Source organism: Protopterus annectens, chromosome 3.part0, assembly GCF_019279795.1.
Source record: "Protopterus annectens isolate FY-2018-M chromosome 3.part0, PAN1.0, whole genome shotgun sequence".
NCBI lineage: Eukaryota > Metazoa > Chordata > Ceratodontiformes > Protopteridae > Protopterus > Protopterus annectens.
The window spans coordinates 1,959,858,254-1,959,865,384 of record NC_056731.1 but is presented as its reverse complement, the minus strand read 5'-3'; the positions used below and the strand labels follow the sequence as shown (position 1 = coordinate 1,959,865,384).

Sequence of the window (7,131 nt, the reverse complement as noted above, 5' to 3'; positions counted from 1 at the left end):
AGAACCATTTAAACAGTTTTTAGCAAGCCCGATACAGCTGAATATTTGAAGTATGAGAACTCTAATGACACAGTCACATGATCTACAAAGGTGGCCCCACTTAATTAACTTTCTACCACTCAGCAATCTATATGGTTCGTGAGGAGCCACATGATGTGCTGTGCCATAAATACCACAAAAATACCATCAAAGGACAATAAGCAGACTGTATTCGCTAAGGAATATTGACCTCTGAAATATCTTGGTTTGGCAAGGGAGAGTGATATAAACCTGTGTTTGCAGGCAATCTAAGAACTGGGGTCAGGTATTGGGGAAAATGCAACTTCGTTCTAAATATATGAACCATTTATGTTTGAAAAGGGGAGGCGAAAGACATAAACATTACGTTTGAAAATAATGTCAACAGCTATTTTAATGATTCCGGGGTAAAGCTGGTCATATGCAGAGGAATAAGTGTCAAGCAAGACTTTCAGAAGGGCTTCCCCTTGTCTAGCAGTGATTCTGGCAAAGTAAACTAGTTGTGTCAGAGGACAGACAGTCTTCCTCTGGTCAAGACCATACTCTTCTCATTGTAGGTAGTGGACATTCAGCTTTAGTTCCAGCATTAAATAAAAGTTTGATATTACAGTCGTTTTTATTCTAACAAACCATTCTACTGACCTCAGAACAAAATCTGATGGACTTGGACAGTATAACAGTCAGAGGGTTACTCTCTGAAATGCATGCCAGTTTGTCTGTGCATGGTCTTTTCTTTTACACTATGAAGGAAATTATATTAAGTCCAGCTAGCCCAGTCCTCTGCTACATTAGATTTCCCTAGGGATTATTCCGGTGTAGTGGTGCAGCGGCTAGCATGGTCATCTCAAGGCAAGATGTTCTCTGGCTCTATTCTTGGCTGGGGTGCCTTCTGTGCAGAGTCTGCATGTCCTCCCCTGTGTTTGTGTGGGTTTTGTCCAGGTGCTCTGGTTTCCTCCCATATTTTGAAGACATGCGTCTGGAGCTTTTCTTCCCGGGCCTCCTCTGAAAATGGCCTCTGTCCCATTCAGACTTTCCTGGTAAACAAATGTTAAATAAATAAAAATACCTGAAATCCCTTTGTATGGCCTATCTGTCAGGTATGACTGAAACCATCTCAGGATTACAGTTAATAGTTTACTCCAGAAATGTATCTTATGAAGTAACATCTGCATAATCAATAATAATAAAAAGAAATATATGTTGAAAAATCGGGGCCAAATATAATAATACAATCTCACGTTACACATTTGTGCCAAATTTGGTGTGTGCAGCTTGATAAGGTTAATATTTTTCATTCTTTCTCCATTATACTGCAACATGGACATTTCATGGCTGTACATTTTATGTTCAATAATAACTGTTTGATTTCATTATCTGGTCACTGACTTTTTTAGTTCTACCACCTAATTTCCTGTTGCATCTCTGTCCCAAAACATTCATTAATAGCAGATGTTTGTTTTATATATTGCAGTGTATATTCTTTTGTTTCCCTCCCATTATACACCAGAAAATGAGCCATTACTACAATGTATTAAGATGCTGCCCTATGTGCCCTGTTATCAGCCCATCACTTTCCTGCAAATAATCTACCATCACTAACATTATCAAAGCTTAAAAATAGCTCAGAATGTCATTTTCCAGTTTTAACTTGCACAGTTTGTAGGTGGTGAATCAGGAAATCCTTGCAGTGGCTCTGTGTCTGGGGGGTCTTTCTCCCCAATAGAAATGCACTGGTGGATCATGACTGCTCCAGAGCATGAGCAGCAAATGGTCTTCGGCCAGGAGTAGACCAGAAAGGGAAATCCAGGAAGTAAAGTTTCATAAATTATTCATGAACCAAAAATATGTGGCTCTCAATCAGTAGCCCACTAATATTTTAGTTGTTCTCTAGGGGAATCAGAAATGATGATCAAATGTAATGATTTTAAACAGATCAGTGAACAGCTCACTTCAGCATAGTTTCATAAATGGATGTGTTTTAACGTGCTGTTAAGTTGTGTATCTAATGAAGTGACTCTTTGTTTAATCTAATGCTCAGATCTGCTTTCGGTTGGTGCAGAGAATGGCAAAAAATACACTGAACCGACAATATCACCAACATCTGGCAGCAGACAGGTTCAAAACAAACTGCCAGCTCTCCTCCCAAGAGGGACCATAACCATACCATAAGAGAAGAATGTGGAGTCCAATCACAGACAGCCACCAAAAAAAAAACACAGCAAAGCCAAAAAAAACAGCATCAATGGACGGACGGTGTCATGAGCTCAGGCTGCATCCCCTACATGAGCTTAAAGGAGTTCTAACCCCACCTCTAAACACAGCCTATAGAGTCAGCTCCTCTCCATTCTATCACATAACCGGGAGCCACTATTCTGCAGGGGAACTATCAGCAAGACAGCCTGGGAGCAGGCCAGGGCAAGGTATAGGCCAGCCTGAGAAGCTTGGTGTGAGACATTGGTAACCTCCATCATCATAGAATCATAGAACAGCGACATTGTTAACTCCCAAACATGCACCCTAAAGCTGCAGGACTTCTTTGAGATTTAAAAGGCTATAGATGAAGGTGGGAAGCTGAGCCTACCTACCAGGCATAGAACCAAGGCTACATAGTACAGTGGTACACACCTGGCCTCCTCACCAGCCTGAACTTGCCTTACCTGGTATTGTATAGACAAGCTCACCAGCCACACAGAACGGAACCAACACCCACACATGGTGTGAGTGTGCTCACACTGGCACTCACACAGAACACCCACATGGTGAGAGTTAAGTCCCTAGGCTAGGACCCCTCCTGTTTTAGCAGTACGGGCTCTTCCCTAGGACCCCTCCTGTTGAAAGGGAGACTGGCAGAGTATAAGTAGATGTATATGAGCAAAATAGGGACTATAATTGACTTTGACTGCAAACTAGGGGCTATAATTGACTTTCTGGCTAGTGTGTCAATTCATGGCTTCAGACGGATCCTATGGATCCCTGGTGTCAAAATCCCTCTTTGGAAAAAAAATGCCAAAAAGTGCATAAAAATCCTCTTTGGAAAAACAAAGTACCCACAAAAAACCACATAGGTCGTAAAGTAAATATAGATTAAGTTAAACAGTTACTTTGGTGGTTAGAAATCTTCTATGTGGCCAACTAATAGAAAAACAGTTTTGCATTTTGATCAAAAAGGGTCAAAAATCCCCTCTATTCATCATGGTTCATGTCACTTCACAAGGTCATTCATACCCCTTCATTTTGTACCTTACAAGACACAACAGCTGGTAGACCACAGAGGTACAACACCTTACAAGACACCAAGGGATCAACCAGATAAGACACTGGCCCTAGGCAGAAAGACCACCCACCTGTACCGGTTGCATACACTTCTGGCCTCAAACTATCTCAGCTGTACTGAAGTCATGACAACCTTATAGCTGTACATATGCTCACTTAAAGAAAATCTCCCGCTTATATGCCACACCTAATCCTAGGGGACACCTAGAACTCTAAAACATGCTCCCTGGGGGAAAAGATAAAGCTCTTAGAGACTTTCATGGACCTTAACAATACAATACTCTACATCATAGGCGGAACCTCTAACAGGCTCTACTAAAGAAATCTTGGCCAGTGGATGGGAAACAGAAGTTTACCAGATCATGCACTTCTCACTCGGCTCTGCTGGAGGTCACTGGGATGGATGACAAGGGGAAAACAAAAGCAGTGGCTGGGCTGCGCTGTGGCTCGGGAACCTTAGAGCTTAGTACCCAGTAATCTGTCTTGATTCTTGTCATTACTTTGCATTATCTTTAAAAATATGTACCCCCTCTTTTGGATATCCCAAAGCATGTACCATAGACTTCAATTATATTTATTGACAGTATGTGTGTGCCTGTGTGTGTGTGTGTGTGTGTGTGTGTGTGTGTGTGTGTGTGTGTGTGTGTGTGTGTGTGTGTGTGTGTGTGTGTGTGTGTGTGTGTGTGTGTATCACGCATGTATATATGTGTGTATCTGTGTGTGTCTGTGGATCTGCAAAAAAATAGAGTGAATTGCAGTAATGTATGCCAATTTCTAATTCCTATGCATGACAATTACCAGTAAAGTGTTTCAGTGAAAGTCTTTAATGGAACTATCAATAAATTAAACGACAATTAATTAGCAATAAAATTGGTTATAAGCAAATTCACTGTATTTGTCATGTAATAATGATATACTTACTGCAAGAAAAGAAATTTAAAGTCATGCACAATGTAGGTCACATGGGCTTATCCACCATATTCATGTCATAAACATTTTAAAATTAGCCCATTCAGTAGTTATGAACTATCCCCTATAGGTAAGTACCAGGCAATCAGACTATGGACATTTAAAAATCTAGCCAATAAACTATATTCAGGAGTTCCCTTTAGATGGCTTCTGAAGTTTCCCACTCACCAAATTCATCTCAAAGTTACATGCATACAACGCTTCCGCAGCACCACCACCGCAGCATGTGTGCCATTTAATTCTGCCCTCCTAAAATTATACATTTGCATTTGTTTATTAACTGAAGGAGTTTTTTTTTTTCACATCAGCAGCTTGCCCTTGTTTTATGTATCTCCATAAGGAATATTGTGTTATAGTGTTACATCGAACAATTAAAACATTCAATTTCATTATCCTGCTTCCATTTTCTTAGTCTCAGTAAACAGACTGAGATTCTACTTGTCTTGGAAATTAGGAATTGCGAAGCCAAGAAGCCCTGCATTAAATATTAATAGTACTGCATGAGAGAAACAATTCTACACTTCAGTTCTGTGACTGCATGGCCATATACAGTATCTTATCTCAAGCAAAGTGAAACTTCTACAAACAGTAAAGTGAAAGTGCAGCTTTGTGCCAACAGAATAAAATGAGAAAACACACACGTCAAAATCAAGAAGTAGAAAAATATGGTTAACAGAATCACATGCAGCAATAATGCAGAAAACCAGTAAAAATGGTATTTAGACAAGTGAAGCATTTAGTCTGCATTTCATTCGCATCAAATTGTACACCAATGGTATTTGTATGAAAACATACGATCTCTGCTTTGCTGATTTTGTGACTGCAGTTGTGTTCATTTGCATCAGATTGTACACCAATGGTAATTGTATGAAAACAGGGTCTCTGCTTTGCTGATTTTGTCACTGCAGTTAGTGTAGTCCTCTTGTTAAAATATGCAATGTGAATTGTGCAACAGCCTTGTTTTTTTTTCTTTTAATCCTAAAGTAGCTCTTGAAAAGGAAGCTAGCAAAATGAGACACTAAAAACAGCACCAAATGTGCATAGTAATTACGTCAGATGCATGAGGATTATTTGTAATTGCTAGTCTATGCTCTACAATGTTTTGTTCCTTTGTGTTGTCAATGGAAACACAGAAGTTGTCTTTCTGCGAGTTGCAGGTGGTTTCTAAATCCTGAAACAATTACATTGTTTGTAACACTTCTGATATCTCTTGTTAAAGGGTCTAGCATGCCACTTGCGGCCAGCTACAGTAAAACTTCAGCTGCGGCTGGAGATGTTTCTCATTCAGAGCAATTAGACTTTGCAAATCACATAAACTTCTAACATAGGATTAAGTAATCACTCATTTTCCATACATGCAGTCATTACAGAACAGGTGAATGAGACAGTAATCTATGAAACTGTAATATATCATCCACTTGGGTGGTTCAGCCTCTTTCCTGTTCATTACTACATACTATTAAAAACTGCAAAGCTGAACTCCATTTGTCTCATTGTGTGTATTTTATCAGAAACTTGCAAAATTCAAACTGTCTTGTAATTAGTAGTTACACTCAGTGTCAGTTTACACAAGACTGAGTTTATCATGGAGGGTTGCACCTTTTGATGTTAGTAGTACATTTCTTTATGTACAGTGAGCGTGTGCATGTGCTGTGCCTTTAAGGGTTTAACAGTGGTACAGTTATTGATGAGCCACGGGGGGATGGGAGGGTTGTACATCCATGGGACAAGTTACTTAAATGGCAATGCAAGCACACGACACTTCTCAGGCTGAGCAGAAAAGAGCTAGCTCAGCTGATCTTGGCACCTTTTCCTATTTTAGCTTCATAATTGCTCCCGCTGCAGTAGTATATGATAAAAACAGATAAGCAGCTCCAGCAAATAGACCCTCTCTCCCATATTACATGCAGAAATACAAAATAATTAACTGTGTGGCTCTAACAGAAAGTTAATAGAATTTATTTTATTTACACTTGATGGCCAGGAATGCCCAATGGGCAATGCCTATTTTCAGAGAAGTCCAAGCAAGAAAAACTTGAGGAGCAATTATACAAACTAAATATTAATGTATCTTAAACAAGCAAGAAGTATGAACATTTATTTATTAATTCACCATCTGAAAAATCATAATACATGTTATGCAACGTTTTTCTAATAACAGGGTACGCTGCCGGGACTGCTTATTTGGGCACAGGGATATTCTGTCCATTAATTAGGCATTCCACTCTCAGCAGTTCCAGGAGAAGAAAAGGCTGCCTTCTAGTCTGCATTGCAAATCATGATTACTGTATCTAGGACAATGCAGCAGTGTATCTGGATGAAGTTAGTTTCACACAGCATACCCACTACCAACATTACTAACCTTGAATAGAAATGCAGCAGACCCTTCTCGGTGTCCAGAAGTTGATGGAAGTGCAAACTCTCCTTCCTCTTTATAATTTTTTCAATAGGAAGAATGGAAAGAAATTCAACGTAAGTGATCTTTTAAATTCCACATCCAGTCAGTCTTGCTTTTAATCTTATTTTTTTTATTTAGTTTAGTGAAGGGGGCACTCAGTGGATCTGTGGTATGAGTGCTCAGCTGAGAATGCTTGGGACAGCTAACAGGAGGTATTTCTATTTCTGAACAGTGTTGCAGAGGGCTGGTTCAGAACCTGTCTGTCAAAGATGAGACCCTGCTGAGAGGGAAAGAGGGCAAAGTATTTGTAGTAGCCAAGTTAGCAGCACAAGGGTGTCCAGTACCTCAAATCATAATTCAGAGGGGTTTCACACAAGAACTTATTTGGAATTTGTCAACGCTGGTGTTTTCATACTTGGAGATCAGGTTTAAAATTATTTAAGGGGAAATAGTGAAAACTACAGCAAGCAAGA

General features: G+C 39.7%; 1 protein-coding gene across 1 annotated transcript in view; it reads right to left on the bottom strand.

Annotated features, from left to right (window-relative positions):
* HHATL (hedgehog acyltransferase like) overlaps nucleotides 1-6,872 on the bottom strand; it is a 691,105-nt gene extending 684,233 nt beyond the window's left edge. The window contains exon 1 of the mRNA XM_044066045.1: nucleotides 6,623-6,872. The gene's annotated coding sequence lies outside the window, so the exon portion shown is untranslated. The remainder of the gene's footprint in view (nucleotides 1-6,622) is intronic.
* Nucleotides 6,873-7,131: the final 259 nt, after the last annotated feature.